Raw genomic sequence first — 25,692 nt, forward strand, 5'->3', positions numbered from 1 at the left:
CATAACCAGTCTTATGCTCTCCTGGAGAAGTTTCTGCACTAAATCATATGAATTATCAGCAATAGGTGCATGCAAACTTTTTGACTTTGAATTCTTATCTTCCCTTAATTGTAGTCCTTCAAAGCCTATTAAAAGGCTTAACAAGTATTTGAATCAAATCAATTTACTTCTAGTTTCACTTCCCAATAATCTTGAAAAAAAGTAGCAGAGTTCTAATTATTGTCTTTTCCCAAGAGAACACAGTCTTCTAGATGATGAAAATTAGATATGAACTAGTCCAAATCTAAGTGTCCCCCAACACCACTAGAGTTTCATCTGTGATTAGACCTGAAATTAGACCAAGCCTTTAATGAAGGTCTGAAATATTCAAATAACATTTTATTTTTATGTATGCAAATTTGCCTTATGGTTTCCAGATGGAACTGGAAATGATGAAAGACCAACAGGGTTTGTAGCAGCATTTCAGAACCAAAACCAGAACAGCTCTAAATTTCCAAGAAAATATTTTCTTGTAAGATCTCCAGATAGATATCTTCTAATGCTCAAACTATTCAAAGACTTCAACCCAACTCTGTCTAATCATTTAGGTGAATGGAATTTAAAAAGGAACAGATAGAAATTTACCTATTTTAATGAAAGCCCATGTCAAATTTACTTTCAGTGGAAACCAGGATGAAAAGAGAAAAGACTTGGAAAGATTTGCATTGGGGGAGCAGTGAATATGCTAAATATTAATTTTATTGATAAAGCTCTGGTAGGTTTAGGAAGGAAAAATTTTCTGTGCATTGTGATGGTTCAAGTACAAATCAAAATTATTAAGATTTTTTGTGACTTTTTTAGGTACTGGATCATTATTAGGGAACAGAAAGAAATAAAAAGAAGTATTGAAAAGCACTGCTATCTACCTTCTAATCAATCAACTATTACTGAACAAAAATGTTTAAGATTCAAAACCACAGCAATGCAATCATTTTCCAGAACCAGACTATCAATCTGGCTCTTTAAATTCTCATCCTAAGTGCTAACAGTTGCTGAAAGAACTTTAGCTTGAAAATCCCATTAATGATGTACCTTATTTCATGACCTGAGAACAAAGAACTTTTTCAAAGCATGTGAATAATTTTCTACTTTCTTTAGTCAAGGAACTCAGAAAAAATCCCAAAATATTAAATGCAATAGCAAAACTTTGTTGCCTTTGTAGGGTACATCAACCTACTTATCCAAAAGTGAGGAGGTATGTGGGAACATAAATGAACCAGAGTTAATTTGGTGCATGCAACCTTGTAAACCATTTAAAAAAATGTGATAAAGCATTGTACCCTGGGGACTGAATCAAAAAATAACTTAAACATTTTAAAAAATAGGAATGCTACATTCCCAAGAAAATTTTAATAGTGCATGGCTGTGTAATTTGCTCTTTATAACTCTTAATTCTCTTCCTGCTTTGTCTGGAAACTAGACTACCTCCCATTTGCTCTTTGAAAGTTGGAATAATTAAAAATCCATTATACTTCCCTCTCTCCAATGACAGTACATAAATTAAGCTTCAGCAGTGTTGAAACACACACAAGAATTGATATGACCCTTTTCAAAGTGTCACTTATCTGCAATGCAAATTTCTTCTGGGTGATCACAAATTCAGCAAATATTTTTTTCATTTAGAACTCAATCTTTTACAGCTAAGTAGTGTTCATTTGTTGATTCACAGTTCAGAAGTTACTGAGGTGTTTATTTTTGTTAATCAAATGCACACTTCTCTAGTTATTTTTGTATTCCAGAACTCCCAGTAGTCAGCCTCAAGGATGCCTCAGTGCCTCTCAGCAAAGTGAGCTGCAAAAATATGCAAGCCAGGCTTTTACTTTAAAAAGTCCCTACTTTTAGTAACTCTACAAGAAATAATAAGCAGCAAGTTCTGCTAAAGTATATCTAGTATTTACCTTCTGTCCTGTTTGTCTTTACATATTTTTAATTCAGATAAAAATTATCCTAGCCCAGAGCTCCCCAGATGTCTTTCACTCAAATCTTGTATCCACAAAAAGGAAAAAATAGTTATAGAGTTAGCCTGGGTCAGATGTATGCATGTAATGTTTTGCAAGAATTTGACTATTTATCTTGATCAGGGCTTTTCATTTTAAATTTTATGCTGTGAAAAAATATGTTCTTCTAATATTTTCTGAAGATGCTTGAATAGGCTTTCCACTTATTCTCAAACCTTGTTACAAGGTGTGTATTGAAAATGGTTACGGAAATATTGGCTGGAAGCAGGCTCTAGCCTCTTCCTTATAGAGTGGAACCTTTTGTTCAAAGCACAACAGAAAAACATTGAAAATTTGCTAATTCTTTGCATAATTTGTCTCTTTTGTATTGAATAAGGTAGGCTTGTGAGAAAAAGAGAGATTTGAAACAAAAAGATATAAACTCCATGAATTTTTGCATTAAAAAAAGAAAAAGAAAAACTCTGGATTCTTAACTTCATGACTGACAACTATGACTGGTTTTAAATTTTTTTTGTCTTTTTGCAAAACTGTGAGCAAATTTATCTCAGCATGAAAGGGAAACTTACAAACAAGCATCTTCTTTTTCCTTATTTTTTTCAGCCATTGGCTTGAATGTCCCCCAAGGGGTTTTTTGATTGAAGTCTTTACATTACTTTCTGATGGCTTGAACTGCTTGTGCCACTGTTGCACAGTAAGATGAGTAGAGACAAAGGGCAAATCCAAGGGTGCAGACAATCACTTTAGAGGCACTCACATCTCCACTGCGTCTCTAAAAACATTAATGTTTGGAAAGTTTACTCCACAATTATTTTTACAGCTATAAGTCCATTTATTTAGTTTAATTCAGTTTTTACTTAAATTCTAGGTTCTTCAAAAGCAGATCATTATTTCATTTATTATATGGATCAGGAGACCATCCTCATCATAGTAATTGTCCGGAAATATTCTTTTACTGAAAACCTTGGGCATCTTTAATTTATGTCCATTTATTTTTTACTCCTGTTCATTTTGGGTTTTTTTTTTAATACTTGAACTGACTGTGAGACACCAGATTAATCTTGTATGTTTTAGCAATTATGGTGATGCTATGGGCTGATTATGGATATCATAGGCAAGATTGGTTTTAATTCAGAAATTAGGAAGTATTAAATAGTAACATTGCTCTTTGTGTTCTCTTCTAGGCAGAACTTGCCAGAGTAAATGTAAAGCTCTAGCTCTATGTCTTAATTTACACGAGGTCCCTCTCTAGCTAAGCAAGTGAAGTAGGAAATTCCAGGTTGTGATTAATCTTACTGATTAGCTAAAATAGGCCAAAAGAATGTAAATCTAGAAATGTCTCATTTTCTCCATTGAGTGTAGAAGGAGCCAATGAGAGTCAGCACAACTTTGATTTTTTTTTTTATGGACATCTAAATGTAAGTTGGAAGAATCTTGCCAGAGATGAGCAAGGTAAAAATTACTTGGAAGCAATGAAGTCTGTGTGGGTGCTTTGTTTCATTTTAAAATTCTCTTTGGAATTAGAGGGAAATTATTTGAGTTAAGACAATTTAGTGAAGCACCAGAAAAGAGTACTTAGGCAGGTTATAACAACCCAGTTACTGATGGATTTCATGACAGAATAGAAAATATTTGTTCAGAATAAATTGAGGGACAGAGAAAGAAAAAACCTCTTTTAATTCAGATAAGATATGTAAGGGAAAGATGAGAAAAAGTATGTGGGCATGTGTGGGCACTCTTGCAGGGATATAAGGGGCAAGATGCACATACATCTGCTATTCTTGCCTTGTAACATGAGAATAAAAAGACTGGGAAAATGATGATCATCTCTTTGTACATTGGATACAATGAAATACTTTCTTATACTGCGTATGAGGAACACCACATTATTTTCTACATTCCTTTCTAATACACTTAAAATTCCTCAGGGAGCCAATATGTTGAACAAATAAAAATACCTCGGAAAAGGCATCAACACGAATCTTACAATCTACTCTCCATCCTACACTTCTGGGATGAAGAAAATACTAAATTTTATCCCTCAAGAAAGTAGGACATCCTGAAACTTGTTTCTATTATGATCTCAAAGCTGCAGCAAGGATGTGGTGAAAGGAGGAAATGAATTGGGATTTAGATCAGTATCAGAAACAGGCAGGTTAGACAGTCCAGTGGGTGCCCAATGAAAAACTGGACTGTACTGCACTTTCTACCTGATCACTCAGTCAAAATACTTATAAGCACCTATAGCACAGAAAATCTACAGAAACTAATGGAGACAGAGGGAGGGATAGTTTGTAAAGAGGTTATAAATTGGTTTCTGTTTGCCAGTTTAAGGTCTTCACTTTGGGATTACATAGAGCAAATGATTTTTCTCAGCCCTAGCTTAGCAATTTTTGAAATGGTGACAGGGTGGCAGGAAGGGGATAAGGCAAACTTTGTGAGATAATAAGTGCAACAAGGACTTTGGGAAGAAAGGACATAAAAGAACTTTTAAATGTGAACATTCTAGTGAGTACCAGAAAAAGACATAAAAGATACTACCCCCCAGTCTTTCCAGCTGAAGGCTTGAAAAGAGAGCAAAATATTTTCTTATCACTATTTCTTGGTTGTGTCTGTGAGTTTATAGGAACTTGTCATACTCCCCAATATATAATGCCATGATTCACAGATATTTCATGTGCTTTATAAAGTAGTTGTCTTCTGTAGAGAATAATCCAATTTTTCAGTTTCAGAGCTACTTTGCTAAAATTTGCTGCCAGCTGAAACCAGGTATCTCCTGAGAAATTATTTTAAGCAAAAAATGGCAACGGACAAAATATCAACAAAAATAGAATCAGTAAAAGCAGACCCTGCATGCTCCACAAAATATGTGTCCTTTAAGGTAATAAAAGAACCCCAGCCAGAAATTCCTGGGGTTCCAATTCCTTTCTAAATTTCCTTTTGCTTTTGTATGCCTTTTTTCCTTCCCCTGTGATTGTTCCCTACATGTAGCTGTTAAAGGTATTTTAAGTACAGACAGAGATTGCCTGTAGCACTGACTAAATGAGACTGTCACATAGGAAGGTTGTAAATGCACACAAATAATAAAGAAAAGTCTAGGACTTTGGCTACCAGCACCTGCTCATAATAAGCTCTCATGGCCTCTGGCAAAGCAAGAAACTGAAGATGAAACAATACTTTCAATTGCATAAGGGGGTTGTTTTTCCTGGGTGGCACTATGCAAAAGGTGTGTCGCTGGAATCATTGTGGGGGTGGGTGGAGAAAAGACACCATGGGAATTCTGGTCGCCGTGAAATCTCCTTGATAAAATTCAAAGAAGGCTGTGAAGAACTCTCCAAAAAAAGTGCAAGCATTTTCTCCATTTAAAACAGAATGGTGCAGTTTCCTGATCCAGTGCTGGAAGGAACAACAGGGCACTTGCAGCAGCGTGGACAGAGACAGAATGACTTTGCTCTTTCATCCGTGGGTGCAGTTCTGACCTCTTGGTGTAAGGATGGGCTGTTTGCTCATGAGTAAAGGAATGGCTGGGGGAGTATCAAAACATTTAACAAAAAAACAGACAACATATGTAAATTGTTATTATCACTAATCAGTCCTTACAGTCTCCCTTCTTCTACCATGTGATGTTTGCCCTGCCCCACTGGCCGCTATCTCATCTCCGAGACATTTCAGCAGCTCTGCCCTACTTATGTCATATCAGGTGCAGATGTTTTGCATTGGCCACAAGCTCTCTGGTCCAGAGTTTACATCTAGCACTCTCTTCTTATGGAAACACATTAATTTAATGCTTGACCAGCTTGATATTTCTTTTGTCAATCAGATTTCTGAATGTGAGGATGCTTACTGTGGTAAACAAACCTATACATTAGCATTGTGATCAAACAGCACAAAGCTGGACCTCCTTGGTCAGCAGTCCAGTGTAAGAATCAAACCCATTCCTCTTTACAAAAGATTGCCATCTTCCAACATGCATTTTCTAACTAGAGAACTAAGCTTTTTTCTATGGTGGGTACGTGCATACACAACAGTCATTAGTAGCACTCTATTCAGAACATATTATGTGTCTTTTGATGGCACATTTGAACTTTTTCCTCCATAATGCATCATAGGAGTCTTGTGTAGAGCTTTTCTAGTCCTTAGATGATCTTAATTTAAGAGTCACACTTTTAAAGTATTTTTCAGATATTAGCACTTTGATTTAGCACAATCATTAAATGAGGGCAACAGGACATTATTATTCTTCAAAGACTACCCTTATCAGAAATTTCTGGATGAGGACAGCAGCAGTATCTGAAACATGCTTATAAGCCCTATTTTGGCTGTTCAGACTTGACTTGTCCTAGGTTGAAATACCTGACACTGATACCAGAAAACTGTGCCTCATGAAACTTCCTACCTGGCAGGGCTGTCCCCAAAAGAAGTGTAGCTATGTCAAAAACTGCAAGGGTGGGCTCCAGCTCCCCAGCCATCTGAGGGCTGCCCCAGCTGAACAGCAAACAGCTCCAGATCTGTGTCCTCTCAGGGGCACCACATGTCTGTGACCAAACTCAAGTGGGAAACAACTTGGTTGAGAGTGTCTGAAACCTGGTCTCACAACAACAGAGGCATGTCCTGCCAGACGCCTTGCAGAGTCCTGCTGGGCGCTGGAATAGTGGGGAAAGGGAAAAAAAGGTAAATAAATTCACTCCCCAAAGCTATAAATCCGTGGTATAAAAAGGAGCTGTCAGTCACAGCTGATGGAGCACCTCTTCAGAGAACAAACTCTCACTTTCCTGACATGCTTTGATGAACAGTGAAATAGTTAACAGTCTTGACATTTATAGATTCTCTAGAAGAAGTGCACTCACCAGACCACACTGCTTCATGGGGACCAGGTCACTCCTTCACTCTCAGCTTCTGCTTACAAGGCTGTAAAGCGTTGGCATGGGAAGATTTTATGAAATTAAAGAGGAGAATTAATATAATTTTAAGTGCCTATGGCAGAAACATTTTATACATGTAAATGCATATGCAGTGGTTTTCTGCTATAAAAGGAGAGGTAATGCCTTTTTTTTTGTTTTTTTGTTTTTTTTTTATCTTTGCCAAAGATGAACTCTCCTCAATCAGAACCTTTCTGTAATCACATGAAAATATGAGAGTAAAAAATGAGGCTATGAAAAATAAGAATAAAAAAGACCAGTTTCCCATGTTTCATAATCTTAAATATCTGCTGGGAAAACAGCAAAACAAACAGCAACATGAAACAGAAATAATTTCTACTTAAATTGAAAAAGTGTGTATGTGCATGTGACCAAGAGAGACAGAAGCCTTTAATGAACACACAGCTGTTCACTCCTAGCCCAACAGTTAATTCTGCCCCTAAGTCTCTCAATCAATATTGCTGTTTTCTGAGCGAACCCAGTAACTCTGTTTCTCTCTTAACTGTTTCTCATGTAGCATCTGGGATTCCTTAACATCCTTCCCAAAGCTGAAATGCTGCTCTGTGTCTCATTTCTCACTCTGTCTTTTTAGTCTCTCCATCTGAGGACTTATTAGGGGTCTGGGTTGTTAATGATCTCTCCTATTGCTGTCAGACAGACAGATGATAGAGGAACAAGTCTTATAATCCTACTTTCTGCTGTATTGTTCCCTTTTGCCTGTCAATGGAAGATGGGAAGTGAGTTAATTTACTCTTTGTAATGTCTCAGATGGGTTGTTCTTCCCCAGAGATGTATTAAAAAAAATTTTTCAAACCCGAGAGAAAGTGGCTTCTTTGGATGACACAAGTTGTATGCATAATCTCCAAAAAGAACAATTGTAGTGTGAGGATTGAATTCCTTTGTCTATGCTTCTTAAGTACTGAAAATGATCAGCACACTCCTGTGTAGGTACAGGCAGTTCTCCATTAACTTAAACCTCTGTTTTCAGAACTCTAATATCAGAGCCTTTGTAAAACATGCTAATTTTCAGGTATGGCCATTTAGGAAGCTATTGTTTGCTTGCTGTTTTTTTTTTTTAATAATATGGGATGGTAATTTAATCCTTTTAACTGCATGTTCTGGTGATCCTTACCTTTAACATCTGCAGAAATGGACACCTGATAATGCTGTTCTGCACAGCTATTTGTGAAAGATAATGTGGGTCAATCACTGCAGTGAAAACAGTGCTCGACCGACCAGACACTCTGATTAAACCTGATGATTAAGCAAATGTCTATTCTCTAGTGTCCTCCTAAAACCTGCATGAGATCTCAATGTCTTCTTTTTCAAATGGAATTTTAGAGTAAAACCAATATAATTTAGAAACAGAAGAAATAATTCATAGTCTTAGTTTATCTTGTGCCCACTACAAACAAGCTGATGCTCTCATTATCTCATTTAATACAGGTTCAGTACAAAATGGAAAGTTTTATTTCAATGACCGTGTAGCCATATTACAATCAAATGTACATATAAACCTTCAAATGTTTCACAAAAGCTCTCTTAACTGATTATTTTTGTAAGTGTTCACTGAAATCTGTAGAAGTTTAGTCCCCAGTTAAAAAACCCCTTGTCCTTGATCATTCAATATACTCAGTGACACAGAACTGCAGATGTATAAACCAGGTCCCAGTAGGTTTGGATGCTTTTAAACTATATTGCAAAACCTGTCTATTAATTGTTATGTCATCACAGAATAATGTGGAAAGCCTCTACTCATAAATGAAACTGTCCAGTGGTCGTTCAGATTTATTTTGAAAAGTCACAAGGATTTTCAGCTGAGCTCTAAAAGTAAAATATGAACTGCATTTTGAAGCTTGTGTTTTGAAAGCCCGTTGTGTATTAATATTTAATTTCTAATATAACATTTCTACAATCTGTATTTATATAAAGCAGTAAGAAGTTACAGTATAATAAAGAACTATGATATGTTTTTAATAAAGACTATTTTTACACATGAAGTTTTGAGGACACTTAAGGGATCACAATGCTCATAGATTTTCATGCCTTCAAAAGATAAACAAAGTGTTTTGTTTAAAAGGATCTATTTTTTATCGACTGAAGGATCATTGACTGAATTCCTGAGAATGTGTTCATATGTTTCTGAGCTTATATTTCACCACAATAATTTGCACTAAAAAGTAAAGAGAAAAAAGACAGGTTTTGTTATCAGGGAAGTAAAAGTCAATAAACAGAATAAAGGGTAACTCAACGGGCCACAAAAATTGTTTTCTAATATTAATTTAATTATCATGCCACTGAATGTTTCAATTGCCTCAGGCAGAATTTTTCCCATGCCTTCAATATTCCTTATATTTACTAATGAAATATGGGGTATAAAAATTACAGGAGCTAAATTATTTATCAAATTCCATTTATTACATAAATATTTGTTATTTTTAATGTTAATTTCCTTAACCAAGTAACTTCTATGATATCAAAGCATTTAAAGGATCAGGAGTGATATTAATTGAATATAATTTATTAAGAGTCCCACAGACTGTCTTTTCAAATAACATAATGCATTTTGTGCGGCTAAAATCCTAGTTTGCACAATTTTTGCAAGTTATGTATTGCAACCACTAAAAAAATATTAAAAATTCATCTAAAATTTACTTTTTAATTTTATGAAACTCACAGTGCTTGACATGCCCTTTAGACTCCCTCTCAACAACAACAAGTTTTCCAAAGCTATGTGGCAGAGTACAAAAGGATATACCAATATGTATTTTATTTTCTGAAAGAGCTGACCTGCTAGTAGGCGTTCAGATTACTGACACCTACAATTAGGTGTCTGCATAGGGATATTTCCTTTCTTTTTTTTTTGTTTTGTTTTGATTGCTTTTGGTTTGGGTTCTGGGTTTTTATTAATCTAAAAGATGTCTACATATTGAAATAAACATGTTTGGTGGGAAAGGATAGGTTTCGATAATTTTTTTCTCTTTAAAAATTTGTCAAAGGAAATCTCTAGATAATTTACAGGTAGCAGAGAGAGTTAATGAGCTTCTGAGCTCTTTTCAGGGTCTGTGTTCATACACATCTAGAAAAGCTGCAATTTTTTCCCCACAGTGTCAGCCAAAGAAAATGTCACGGTAAATTAAAGTGACTGAACTACGACTGACATGTGAGAAGATTCCAGGTCTAGCTAAAATCTGACCTGTCTCTTCCATCCATAGCAAAAGTAAGAGGTTGGATGATTAAATTTTCTTCTCTCTTCTTCACCTGCAGTGAAGATGAGATCATCTGTAGTGGATGATTCACCTCCCAGCTTCAAAAACTCTGAATCTTGAGAGCCTCTTTTTATATAGCCGAGTGATCCGATCAGGAAATCACCTATCTAGAGGCCATCCTGACACCATTCTGTAGTGAACCCCACTCTGGGGGGCCACAAAGAAGAGGACACTGGCTGACCTTCTTTTTTGTCAGCTGAAATTTGGGCACGTTGATCTTGCTGAACTAGAGAGAGCACCTTGCCCTTCTGGGTCATTGTCATCATCGTGAATCTCAAACATGATGTAGGCTGGGGCTGGAACACATGCCAAGGGTCATTCTAATACCCTGAAACTGGAAAAAAAACCCCAGACTCTAGTTAATATTACATTTTCGTAACAAATAAGAGTAATTTCACAGGCTATAGTATTCTCTGTGTGTTTCTAAGCTGTCATTATATATCTACAAAGAATTCCTTGAAAAGTAACTCTACAAGAAGAAGAGCGTATGAAATTTCAATGTGTCGGTTTTTTTGTTCGTGGGGTATGGTTTGCTGGATTTGTGTTGGCTTTTCTAGCAGAGATTTTAGGAATTATTCAGAGATTACAAATCAACATAAAGACCAGCTTTGAAAGATAGGATATACTGCTCACTATGATTTGTATGAACTAATCTCTAATGGCTCTTTGGGAAAAAAAATCAACTGAAACTTATATTCCATTGCATATACTAGCAATGACTACTTATTAATCTTATAACCTTTTCTAATTAACAGAGTAAATTCTAAAATGAATACAAATTGAATGTATCCAAGGGTAAAATATATTCAGCTATGGAATGTGCCCTTATATTTGCTGAAATATCTATGAAGTAAGTGGTGTGTCACAGAAATAATCTGTTCAATCCCTTTTTCTTTCACTTTTAGGCAAGAAGGAAAGAAGTGCCAGCAGCTGGCACTTTGCAAGTAGCAATCTTATATATCATCACAGGCATGGACAGGAAAGTTGCATTGTTGCTGCTGCTGTTGCTATTGCAGCTGCTGCTGTTTATTATGTGCTGCAGTCCTTTCTTCCAACATGTGACTGATGAAAAGCAGAAGAGAAATCTGAAGGACAATTTTAAATCTGACATCCTAAAGTCGTCAGGTGCAATGCACAAACTGATCCAGAGGATGAACAACGCTTATAAAAAACCTGCTACATGAAACAACAACAATTTGTTCCATCAAATCCAGCATGGACAAAAGTGCATGCAGGAACCATCATCATAAAAAGAGGTACAAATGCCTGAAGAGATTAGGACATGGTAAAGGAAGAAAAAATACCTATAGGTATTTCCTAGCAAGAATCAAACTGGTATAGCTACATGAACAAGCAAAAACTATCAAGAGATTGAATCTAGTTGTAGCAAAAATTTAACAGATATGGTATTCAAGGAAGGGAAACTTTATGTGCAGTCCTTTAGAAGCATCTGACTCTCTCTCATTCCACTGTCTGCAGGAATTAAAAAGCTGCATTAAACATCCAGCTTTACACTTTCTTATCCAGGAACCAAACAGAAGTCCTAGAGTACAAGTAATACCTTACTTCAGCTGTAACCTATTTTGGCACTCTCAGCTCTGGAATAGAAGGATATATATGTTTTATTTGTGGGGAAAAAAGCTCAAATTCGAGGAAGCATCTGCAGAACCAGAATTACTGTTTTACTGCAGTAATTACTTAGAGAAAACAGGAAGCATTAAATATAAAAGAATAAAAATAAAAAAGAATAAGAATAAAAATAAATAAACTATTTTTTATTTATACTGCCCATAACAAAAAATTCAAAAATATCCATTTATGACAATTGTATCAATTCCATGATGCACCAAACAAGATAGGCAGGATAAATCTGGGATTGATAATTATGGGTATATATTTGTCTTTTAAATGTACATTTTTGGGTATAAGAATATAAGTGTAAGGCATACAGGCTTCCTTCAGTGATACCCAGTGACAGAAATCGTGTCAGCAGGCACAAAGTGGAACCAGGAGGTTCCCTCTGAGGATCAGGAAACACTTTTTTTTCCTGTGGGTGTGACTGAGCATTGGCACAGATTGCCTGGGGATATTGTGGACTCTCCATCCTTGGAGATATTCAAATACCACAGTACCTGGTTCTTAGCAACTGGCTCTGCGTGGCTTGGCTTGATCAGGGGGTTGGATCAGATGAACTCTGGAGGTTCCTTCCCATCTCAGCTGTTCTGTGATAGCATCATTAAATCATATATGATAAAAAAATCTATGACTTAATGAAGTTGTCTGTTTAATTAAGAAAAGTAACTTCTAAAGTAATGCCATAAAGCAAAATTATGACTCCTTTGCAGCTGAGTAAGTTTAGCCCAGAGACATTTTATAGGTGTTAATCTGTGTGGCTGAACATAGTTATTAAATATGTTGAGTCTTTTTCACTCACATCCCCAAAGCCATTTAGATGTTAAAGTTCCACAGACTGAAATTTATGAAATTATGATTAAATTGAAATTAACTGACTTCTAAGTGCCTAAAATTCTCCAAGGTATTTGGTCCTCTCTCTTCAACAGAAAAACATTTCAAACAGGAGACTTCCACCACTACATAGTTTCTTTGGTACTGCTCTTCTTGAGCTGTATGACTGACATTGTGCTCTGTAAAATTACCAAACTGAAAACTGATTTTTAATGGAGTTTTCTGTTCTTATTACCATTTCAAAATGTATACAAATATTACCAAAAGAATAACTCAAAATTGAGGTGCTGCAGTCAATGTATATACAGTTTTACATTCATATTTTCCTTCTCCTTCAAATAAGGTAACTCCATCATAACTTTCTATGAGTGCTGTAAACACAAAGCCAGAGATGCTATACCAGATAATGCATTATGTTAGCACAAAAATCAAGGAAGATTATTGAGAGGTGAGAGATAAAAATGTAAAACAACAAACTATTGATTTTTCACTGCATCTGCCTCCAAAAGGCCACAAGATTCTGGGGCTCTTCTGGTGTCTTGTAAAGATTATATGGTATGGGCTATTGTGTTACCATGGTTAGATGAGCAATTCCATGAAGACCAATATTATCAAATATTGAAAAATTGATAAAACATATTTAATCAGTGCTTTTAAAGTCATCCACACACATTTGCAGTCTATATCCATTCATCAGAAGCTTTCCTTGATTTTTATTGCAAGTTAGCATACTGCATCTTATTACCTAGTTTGGAACACTGGATATAGAGGACTTTTTTCACATCAAGGTTATTTGAGTTATGCATACCTATTATAGGATTCAGTATTAATTTGCTGTGTGAAGTAAGCAAGGAGATAGAGGTTTGGATGGCATGGAAAAACCATAGACATCTCATAATCTAAGTCTTGTAATTTGCAATTCAAGCACAAGTCAAAAATCATATTAATTGTAGATGAGTGTCCCATTGACTGAAAAAAAACCCAGCAGCAATGAGAAAGAAACAATCTCCCCCAATACACATACCCCCAAGAAAACCCACATTTTGCACATAGGATAGAACATAGAATATCTTCGGGAGGGAAACTGAAACACGTTAAGTTCTATTTTGAGCAACACTAACCCCAGATTTTTATCCCTTTTTAGTAACATGGTGATGATTGACAGACATAAAGCCACCACAGTATGCATACAACCATTCATTATAGCCATCACTGACATCTGATGTCTGTCCACTTCCTCCTCAGCTAAAACTATGTCAACCAATATCCCACAGCCCCAGTTTTCTTTTTTACTCATTCCAACACATCTTCACCATTAGAAATTTCCATTTTCTTATTTGGAGATCCTTAGAAGGGTCTCTTGCAAAAAAAAAAAAAAAAAAAAAAACAACTGATTTTGTAGTGAGAAGGAAACATGGCAATGCAGGAAAATCATGTCTTTGCAGTGATTTTTCTGGTCAGCTCCAGAGGCCATAGGATCCATTGGAAATCTGAGCTGTAACATCACAGGCAATTCCTACTGTTCATCAAAGAGATGACACAGGTACTCAAATTGGACAAAAGTATTGGAAGCCCTACCAACATTCAAGCATTCTGTTTCAGCACACTCTCCCATCTGCATTGTGCCATCCATTCCTAGGCTACCATTCAAGAATCTGAGTTTTAAAGTCTTCTCATTTTGCTCTGGTTTTGTATGAAAACTACCTCCTTGAGCATACACATATCTCAGTAGCTGTTGTACACTCAGTTGTCTAGTCAGGGCACTTCCAAGGACAAACCAACTTTGACCAAAAGTTAAAGCTCCATGCCTCCATCTATTTGAAAGTTTCTTAATATTCTGTATATGTTTAATCCTCTTTACTTGATGCTTCCTCAATTTGTCATACAAATGCATCCTTCCTACTGAGATCTAAGTTAAAATAAAATTTGCATTCCATGGGTAATGGCCTCCTCTCAGACACCTGGGAAATCATCCTTCTGCATCTTGCATCTTTTATCAGAAAATCCAGTTTCCCTCTATGTTAGGGTTAGCACCAGGGCAATTATGGCTGTCACAACACAGTCGTCCCAGAGTAGTAGGCTCAGTGCACCCCACTAAAATAAGAAACAAAAAGTAATTAAAGTTCCCATTCACACAGATTTCATTCCATCCTGTCTTTTTGAGGAAAAGGGAGTTAAACACGAGCCAGAACTGCTGTGTAGGGCTTATGACCCACCAGTGCCTGGGTTGCCTCCCTTACTGTCTGAATTAATTTTCTTCTTTTGGGAGGAAACTAAAGCTGGCATTTTAAACTCTTACCTTTCAGAAAGACTTTTGGGATGTCTTCCTTAGCAAGTAGTTTTTTCTTTATTCCCTCCTGGTTATATTTAAGCCAATTCCTATTCCTCACATCCTCATTTTTCAGGTTTCTTTCATACTTTGCTTAACTTGATTGATATTCCTTCAAACCTACTATCAAAGTTTAATAAAGCAATGCAAACATCCCCTGGCATATATGCCAGGTCAGTTTAGCATGACATGGCTCTTAAAAGTTGCCAAATATTGGGGTGTGACTTGAAGAAACAACACCATTTGGCTATCTCCTGCTGACCTGCTTGCCCCTTATGATGGGAAAACACCAACCCCCTCTACTTTAACTCTGCCAGTGAGAAATATTTTGGTCTCTCTCCAGTCTGTAGGCGACACATAGTCAATGAAAGGTCTCTGGCAAAGTATTCCTCCTCCACTGAGGAGGTGTCAGACAGGCATGGACATGGGTGAGGGTTAGAGGTATCAGCTGAACCTTTTACAAACAGCTGGTGGGGATAACCACAAAAATCCCATCACCTTAAAGCTACCTTCTCCATTCCCTTCCTCCCTTCCATCCCTCTGCTCTGTCACATGGAGTATCTCTTAAAACATGTGAGGAATGGGTGAAACAGAGAACACTGAAACTTTGGGAAGGGGAAGAGCCAAGAGATTCCTGGAGCTGCCTGCTTCAGTATAATGGTGGCAGAGAGCCTCCAGCCCTTGCCCCTAAATACTGCTCTGCTGGGGAATGTGTCCAAAAGTGGCCTGCTCCTAGGAAGTAAAGGAAAGAAGCACACAGGGGAAGGCTGTGATGGTTTGAAGGACTAGAAATCACAAGACTGAAGATTGACTTTTGGGCTGAAAAAGCAGCCTTGCCTCCAGTTACTGATTACCAAAGAGACAGAGCTGGTAATTCTGGTTGTCCCAGGTAGAACAGGGCTGGCACGTTATTCTATTAAAAAAAACAAACAAACAAACAAAAAAAAAAAAACAAACAAGACAAACCAACCAAAAAAAGCCAAAAAAAAAAAAAAAACCAAAAAAAAACCAACCAAAAAACCCCACAGCAACCAAGCCCTAATCTATGACTTTGTCTTACTTTTGTTAAGGCTTTACGGCTGTGTTGAAAAAGAACCTCTCCTTTTGGGGAAACCCTGGTGCTGGGGTTGACAGTTCCTGCTGCTGAATTTATAAGGGGATTCTGTGCATCATGTTTGAATTAAAAGAAAAAAAAAGTGGCATTTCATTGATTGATGGCAAACAAGCTTCTAGTGAGGAGGCAGGAGAATCAGAGCTCTTGCAACACAACACAGAAGATTGCTGCTAAGTATATTAGTATTGATGTGGGCAGTAGATTACACTTAATAAACTTTTTTAAACAGTATCAACAGCCAAAAAAATGTGGATGTAAGGACCTCACACAGTCTGATCGACAATGGAATTTCAGATGTTCTTTAAAAGATCACATGTGTTACAGTAACGCAGAAAAGTTGGATTTTAATTTGGAAATTCATCTTCATTGTTTCAGTGTTACTCAGTATTATTTCAGTACTATCTTGCTTTTCAAGGATAAAACCACCAGAAACACAGGGAAACACTTCCACCAGAGTCCCTTCTTTCTCATCATTAGGAATCAGTACTATATCTGATGGACTCCTCCAGCATGAAGAATATGGTTGCTCCCTGTCTTGGACCTTTTATGTGAGAGGCCTTTGCACACCCTATAAATTCAAAGATATGAATGTGGTAAAAGTACTACATATGATAGAGACTAATTTCTCAGCCATATGGTTTTTCTCTGTTTCTGTAATCTGGTTCAAGAATCTGTGTTATCTAACACTGAGCTGAATGGGAGCTATCTGTGCTCTGGCAGTAACAGAGCACCCTACTGAAACATTCACTGGAACAATAACGTGTCTCGAACACTGAAATAATGCATGCTTCAAAACCTTTATAAAAAACCAGACTTCACAGTGGCAGAGGGCAGGGAATACTCACAGAGCATTAATAAATATCACAAAGGAAGGTCACCCTTTAGTTTAGACAAAACTTTGTGTTCCTGGGAAAAGAAAAATCTAAACTGGCTGAAAAATGCCTTCTTAAAGCAGTGTTGAACTACAGCAGAATGCTATATTTTATGGCAGAACATAAGGTACCTAACTCTCAGAGTTAATTCACAGATAGCTGGGAGTACTTGGTAATTGAAAAATGGTCCCCTTCTAGTTATGAGTTGATATATGGATTCATATCCCTGATTGTAGTCATCAGACATACATTCCTTTTACCCTGCAATAATGTTTTCAGGGCATACACAAGACCATTAACCCACAGCAAACAGATGAATGACAACACTGACTTAGAAGTAAAATTGTTCTTATATCTTCCAATTATGAAAGATAGTGAGTTTTTTGTCAAAATTTAAGGTTTTCGTTAAAACACATTCATGTTTTTATAAAAAAAAGTGAAAAAGTCCAAATTTTCATAATCTTAAAAAAATTCTAAATAAAAAGAGGAAGAACATAAATGAAGAAAGAAAAAGGAATTGATCAAGAAAAAATATTTTTCTCAAAATAGTTAATATTTGAAATAAAATCCAATTAAATTTATATCGTCTGGTTTTCCTCTCTAATTACGCAACTCAAAGTTTCATAATAAAAAAACCAAAATGCCCCATTTCAGATTAATATTTTGCTTCATTACAGATAGTTCTTTGAAAATATTGTGATTGCTGAGAACTGTTTGCCACCATGACTGCATATCACACAGTTTCAATCTAAACTAATGTGGAAAACATTTGAAAAAATAATTTAAAATGTATATTCTGTAGCTAGCAATCAAGACTTTTCAAGTACTTCATCACAAAGCTTTCCATCACCTCCTGCAGCTCCAGCCTTTCATAGAGAAATGTTTTGCTGCTACTCTTTAAATTACCTTGCTTTTCTGTGCAGAAAAGCTGCTTACATTAGGAATACATTTATGCACCTAGATTCCTAACATGTGACATGTATTGTTATTTGATGTTGTATTTTGTTTATGATATTCCAAAGTGCACTTCATGTGGTATGACAATGGTATGCCCTTGACCAATTCTTATATCTTGAAGAAAGATAGGAGCAATATTTTCTTAGGGGATCATAATTATTGGTGAAGATTTATTAGAATCACTTTCACCCATTGAAGATGTGGCAAAATAAAGAAAATAGTGCCAATGTCACCTGTTCTGGCATATTTCAGGAAGCATTTTAACAGCTACTGTGGAAGATATTATCATAAAGGTTAACAGTTTGGAGACCATAACAATTATCTTAATGGAGTTTTAGAAATTCCAGTTACATCCTTTTCTATTTTTTTTTCCAAAGAATATTCTGAAGGTTTATAAAGGAGACCTAATGATGTGCATGCTTGTGCATTATGAGATTTTGTGGATCAGTATTCCAGACCTGAAACCACAACCAGGAAGACCTCTTTGCAAATATGTAAGCTATTGGTGTGCCTTTAGGGCAAAATAGTTAGTTATTTAATCTGGGAGCCATGGCAACACAGAGGTGCAAGATCAAGTACAGATTGAGTTCAAAGGATCAGGTTGTCAAGCAACATCTTAAATGAACTCAGGTCTGGCATGGATCTCCAGATATATCTATGCAAGTTGAATCAAGGCTTTTTAACTGTCAGTGTTACTTAATCTTATTCATACAAGGACACTGAGAAAAAGCTGAGGACAGACAATGTAGTTAAACATGTAGCAACACACAGTGGCTTCAGTACCTGCCTTCGAAGGCCTCCTAACAATACATTAGTTTAAATAAATTAGATAATTCTCTTTGCATGGAAGGCTCTAGAATCTTTCCTATAAAATGTTTAGTGTTTAATGACTACCATTGAATGCATTAATCATGAACCATTTATATTTTCATCATGAGGGATAAGAAGCGTAGGTAGGCAGGTAAACCATGTAGTCCATTTACAAAAACTGACCTTCAGAGGACCAATCAAAGTTTTCAGTTTACTTTTTAGGGCTGAGATACTTCTCTCTTCTCTACTTTGATGAAAGGAGTACCTTAGTTAATACTACATTGTTTCTCTGCTGCATTTCTCATTTTTTTTCTGGTGTTTTGATCATACCTCCAACTCTTCCTTTGCCTCACCATCAACATTTCTGCTGGTAGGTCCTCTCCTCATGCAGCTTGTGGGTACCTCTCCAGCCATGCCCATACCATCCCTTCCTCTGCACGTGTGTCCTTTCCTGCTTCCACCTCAGCTGTCCCTGCTGCCAATACTAGGGCAGTGGAAGTCTTAAAAATCATCAGTATCGCTACACAGCTGTAAGTTTAGCAGGACTTCCCCTAATTAAAGAATTGTTGAATAAAAGGGCAAGTTGAGGTGAGTAGAGGAGCCTTACAAGAAATTAAATTATTTAAGAGTGTAATATTAGAGGCATCCACCAGTTAAGGAAACTTAGCTGCAGATTCACTTATTTGCATTGGTGCGTCTTCTGAAGTAGTGATTAAACCTTTTTCCTAAACCTCATTCCCTCACTTTATTGAATTTTCACCCTGAATATCTTGTGTTAATCACTTCTTAAAGTTAGCAACAGTGTTCATCTCTTCTTTAGAAAATGCTGCTTCTCTTTGATGATGAAAATGAGGAAAATTGCAATGGAATAAAGAGTACATAAATTTGATAGACAGAAATAGAACAAAAATACAGAAAACATTTCTGTGAAACTGAAATTTAACTTTCTGCTGAAATCAGGTTACTGACTCCTTAAGTATTTGATGCGTATTTATTCTAATTCATTTCAATTATGCAAAAGTAAATGCAAATTAATATTGAAACATGGATAAAGAAACCGTGCTCTTCTATCATCACTAGGCTTGATTTTCATCTAAGGTGATTAGTAAAAGTTGTAGATGGTCCACTAAAAATTGCATATTATCTCCTAAATGATCAGTTACATTGGGTAGACTTCCTAATATGATACTCCTTAAACAGATTCATATCCTTTTAATTTTCTAAATAATGTTGACAAGTACATGCCACTTTTGTTAAGGCAATTAATAATGCATACGATTGGAGAGTCTTCTGCTTCAACTCTGAACTTTCTTTTCACTATTTTTTGTTCCAGAAAGATTGACACACTAAAATCTTCAGAAATATCTCTTTCCTTCCTTGTTTTTTTGGAGGGTTCATTGCTGAATTCTCTATTGTGTTCTTCTATGAATTATGAATTGCTAGAAACAGAAACAAGCAATCAGGACCCCAGCCCATTTAGACAGTTAACTGCCCAGAGGAAATCATACCCTTTGGTTAAATTTTTTTTTGGACAGATTGTATCTGGTTGCATTATCTGAGGAAGCCAGTGCCAATAATATTAAGAAGTGCAAGGAAATGTATGCTCATAGTATTCATGCAGAACGGTAAGAGAAGTGTGTGAGTCTGAGTCTGATATTTTGCTAATGTCAAATTACTTCAGTTTTAAATATGGCTGTACTTAATATTTTGGTGCAGCTAATGTAGATAGAATGAGACTTTTTTAATGAGCTTATCCAGCTGCTGCTTTGCAGTTTAACCTTGTAAGCACAAAACTGAACAAGGATTAATTTATGATTCTAAGTGATGTTATTCCTTTGGAAGCTAAATTCTAATAGGCTTTAGAGTTTTATTTAGTAGTAGCAGCAATTTGGCATTATATTTGACATGTTATTTGACACTACTTAGGATCATGATGTTACCTTGTAATGGAAGTAGGTAAAGAGCAGAGTTACAATGAGGAAGAGAAATGAGAACACACAATTATTCTCTTAGTGATTCATACCAAAAACAAACTTACATGTCCCTAAGCACAAATGTTATTTGAACAGAATTAGAAACATGTATAACATATATTTTCAGTCTAGGATCATAGCATCTATTCCAACAAACCTGAATTAGTTTCTATTAATGTCTTTAATTTAAAAAAAGGCACAAATAAAACTTGGATGCTTGTCCAAACATATTTAAAAGTAGGTTAAGTAATGAATAATTTCTTCATTGCTAGAGGCACTCATGTTTCTTAAATTAATATGTCTTATCTGGCCCAACATTTACTTTGTCAAAGTATTTGGTAACATTATATTATTGTAACATTGACCAAAATAGTCTGGTGAAATCACACGTAAGTATTTATTTAATTTTATTCAGGGAATAAGAATAGACTAACCATAAAAGCTGCTGGCAATGCTGTCCCAGATCAACAACTTCAAAACCAGTGCTTTGGATTGCTTCTTCCTCTACAATTAGCTTTGAGAATTTCTCTTTCAGCAAAATTGCAGGGGGAAACCTATGTGTTTAATTTTATTGTTTACGATTAACATAAATACATACTTCTGGCAAACCTCAAAGTAATTTTTGCATTAAATTTATGTACAAAAAAAGTAGGCTCTTAGAGGGAATTCCTCCACCAATTACAGGGCTTCATAGCTGTCCAAGTCAAACAGATCTTTTTATAGGATGACAGAAGTTTTTGGCTTGGAGAGGACCTTACAGACATCTAGCTCCAAGCTTCTTGCCATAGGCAGGGACACCTTCCCCTTGACCAGGTTGCTCAAAGCCCCATTCAACCTGGCCTTGAACACTTGCAGGGCTGAGGTATCAACAACTTCTCTGAGCAACCTGTTCCAGTGTCTCAGCATCTTCACTGTAAAGAATTTTAATATCTCATCTAAACCTGCTCTCTTTTTGTTTAAAGCCACTACCCCCTTCCCATCACTACATGCCCTGGTAAAATGTCCCTCTCCAGCTTCCTTTTAATCCCCTCTAGGGACTGGAAGGCTGCTCAAAGGTGTGCATAGAGCATTCTCCAGGATCAACAGCATCAAATCTCACTCCCTGTCTTCACAGGAGAGCTGTTCCAGCCCTCTTATCATCTTTGTGACCTTTCTCTGGACCCACCCCAACATGTCCATATCCTACTTATGCTGGGGGCCCCAGGACTCAGTACTACAGGTGGGCTGTCATCAGAGAAGAGCAGTGGGGAAGATTCCAGTACCTTCCCTGCAGCCCACACTGCTTTGGATGCAGCCCAGGACACTCTTGGCTCTCTGGGCTGCCAGCACACATTGATCAGTCATGTTGAACTTCTTGTCAACCAACACCACCAAGTCTCTCTTAAGCTGCTTTCAATCCATTTTCCATCTGTATTTGTGCTTGAAATTGCCCCAACCCACAGGCAGGACCTAGCACTTGGCCTTGTTGAACTTCATAAGATTTTCTCCTCTCAAGCCTCGCCAGGTCCCTCTGGATGGCACCTCTTCTCTCCAGCATGTTGACCCCACCTGACAGCTTGCTCTTTTTTGGCAGACCTGCTGAGAGTGCACTCAATCCCAGGCCTGCACTCAAGCCCATGATGCCAACAAAGGCATTAAACAGAGCTGGTCTGAACACCAGGCCCTGGGGAACAACCCTTGTCACTGGTCTCCACCTGGACATTGAGTCACTGACCACAACCATTTGAATGCAACCATCCAGCCAGTCCCTTGTCTGCCAAGTGATCCATCTATCAAATCCACATCTCTCCAGTATGAAGACCAGGATGTTGTGTGGGACAGTGCCAAATGTTTTGCACAAGTCCAGGCAGATGAGATCAGTCACTACTCCCTCAACCACCAATGATGTAACCCTGTCCCAGACAAGCACCAAACTTGTCAGACAGGATTTGCCCTTAGTGAAGGTACCGGCTGTCACCAATCATCTCTTTATTTTCCATGTGCTTTAGCATAGTTTCCAGGAGGATCTGCTCCATAAACTTGCTAGGCAAAAAAGGTGAGACTGGGTGACCTGTAGCTCTCTGTGTATTCCTTCTTACCCTTTTTAAAAATGGGGGTTATGTTCCCTCTTTTCCAATCAGTGGAAACTTCACAAGACTGCCACAACTTCTCAAACACAATTCCAAATATACATCAATATACAATATACATCCCAGTACAGCAGAGCTGATGTACAGTTTTTTTTGTACCTTTCTGTGGTTACTTGAAAAATTCATATATTTTATACTTGAATCCATTTTCCCTGGATGTTAGTTTATTTGATATCTTTTCAACAGCATTTTATCTGTGGAGTCATAAGCCAATGTAACAGTTGCTAATGCTGGGCTTAGCTCATTTCTATCTCCGTGTGTAAAATGCTTCTTTCACCTCTTATTAAAATAGTTTTGTCCTCTGTTTTAACAATGGAATCTAACAGATTTAGAGTTGCTTCTTGTGACCCATGTAGAAAGGTACATATCATAGCTGGAGAGTAGCTGATCATCAATTCCTTTGGATTTATTCTCCCAGAAAGCTTTTCATTGTTCTGTTAGTTTTTTATTCCTTTTTATCTAGTACATTCTACATCATGATCTTTATGGTAAACAGTATCCTAGTAACAGAAGTAATTGGCTGTAGAGCTCAGAAAAAAATATTAACTTGCATTGCATTTTCCAAAAAAAAGCAAGGCTGGAGGCAAGCTTACAAATATCTGATGGACATTGACTAAATTATGGAATTGGAAAGGTTGGAAACACCTGGCAATTAAAACATGCAAAATGTTTTTGGTTTAGAGTAAATTAAATATATTGATAGTATAAGCAAAATATTATACATTGCTTAATCTTCTCTTCAATGGTCTCAATCAGCAAAATTCCTGGATGCAGTGGAAATTGCAAACTTTGTTTAAATGTCCTGCTGTACTAGGATCTTTCTCCTTGTGTTCTTACAAGTCATGTGATAATACAGAATATTCTGAAATAAAAGTCATTAAAGTGCTGCAACTAGTTTTATACCTAATATAAAGCAGCATAAACATAAACTTAAGAAACAAACTGCAAAAAAAATGCCTAGCAGATGGAGCCCTAAAATATTTTTTCATGCATAATTCAGTGCAGTTTATATGTTTGCTTGGCTGCAAAGTATTTCTGAAGATACAAGAAGATAGAAAATGTGTCATATGCATATGACAATGTAAATTTTTTAACACTTAAACATCCACCATAGTAGAGGTTGAAAGCTGTATTTTAAATTTCATGACATTTTTTTCCAGAAGTTCAGCAGTATTCTTCAATTCAAGTCCTTTCAAAACAATCATAACTAATGTTAAAAGAAAACGTAAATTGGAAAATATCTTAAGTTACTGTCAGCAAAACTCCATTATAACTGAAATATTTCACCACAGTAAAATAATTAAAGCAGCATAAAAATGACTAGTATGATCTTAAAAACAAACTGTCTGACCTCTGTAATGATGACACTTCTTTTAAGTACTTCCAATGAGATTTTTCTTTTCTTACTTGCAGATCATGGTAGAGACAAAAAGAATGGAAGATCCATGCCAATAAACCCCAAGGAAACAAACAAGTAAACAAAGACATGTATCCTTTAAAAAAAGTGCTTCCAGTGAAAAATAGGCTTTTGGTCACAAAATTCTGACTATGATGATCCATTTTAAATTTCATAAATACTTTCCTACTTAAAAAATATTTCAAATATTGCAGAAGAAAGAAGTGGGATTCTACTCCCTAAAAACTCCCTAAAAAGGTGTTGTGGGATTTTATTAAAAGTTTAAACAGTTTAATGTTTAAATGTTTATGCTGTTTAAACTGTATCCCATGTCTTTTTTTTTTTTTTTTTTTGCCTAAGACAAAAAGAAAGCCCATTATTAGACATGACTAGTAAAATCTCCACAAAGCCACACAAGCTAGGATTTACCCATCTTGGTTTTGTCTGCCCTGGGTAGAAATTGAGACAAACTCAGGTATCTCCACCATCTAACTTAAATAAATCTCAGACCTAGAACTCTATTTCTACCTACAGTGGTTTCTAAATTCTTCTGTAGGCAGGGAATACAGCCTCCCTATGTCATCTAAGCACTTTGATCCTACTTTCAGAGCACTACTGGCAGTGTGAGAATGAGGTTCTTTCTGCACAAGCACAGTATTTCTAAGCCTGGGATCAAAGAAGACAGATAATACTTTCAAGCCTCCTCTCCTTGACATTTTTCTAGATGGGACGTGCAGTTAAAACAAAGCATTCCTAAGCATCTGCCTGGGTGTGAGAAGAGGATGGGCAAGGAGAAGTACACTGTACTTTCTGCCTTTTTTTGTAAGAGCTTTGCTGCTCTGAAGCAGAGACTGCTATTCTCACCAGGTCAGGTGGTGAGTAATGGAGACAGAAAGTGACTTCATAGCCATAAGGTATATCCCTCTCTGCTCCAGAGGCAATGTGTGTACCTCATGGGATTAGAAACACTTAATCAGTCTTGAAGTTTCATAGTAAAGCTGTCACCACAGCCCAGGTGAGTGTCCTTACCACTAGGGAATTTTGCCCTCTTCTTAGTTTGCTGGATTTAAAATTTTTGACCATGCAGTGGCACAGTCAGAGGATGAAGAGCTATTTTTTTTTCATTGACAGCCTGTACACTTTTCTACATTGTGATTTCTACATTCCCCAAAAACAGATCTGGGGAGCAAAAGGAAAAACACAGGAGATAGCTGAACCATAGGTTTAATATGTGAAGATGGAGACTCTCTACATAGCCTGGAATGGAGTGCATAAAAACTGAGTGTGGGCAACATTCCTTTAGTACACATTGCTGCAGCTGCGGGAGCTCTAGCATTCATTTTTGTCATTAATCCAGAAAGGGCAGAGTGCTTATCTGCTGGGGTTGGTCTTTTGTGGCTGAATTTTCTTGAAAGATAATCAAAGAGGGTTGTGATTTGGTAGCATAAAGCTTAGTATCAGAGA

The sequence above is a fragment of the Melospiza melodia genome, chromosome 2 (genome assembly GCF_035770615.1).
Source record: "Melospiza melodia melodia isolate bMelMel2 chromosome 2, bMelMel2.pri, whole genome shotgun sequence".
Classification (NCBI taxonomy): Eukaryota; Metazoa; Chordata; class Aves; order Passeriformes; family Passerellidae; genus Melospiza; species Melospiza melodia.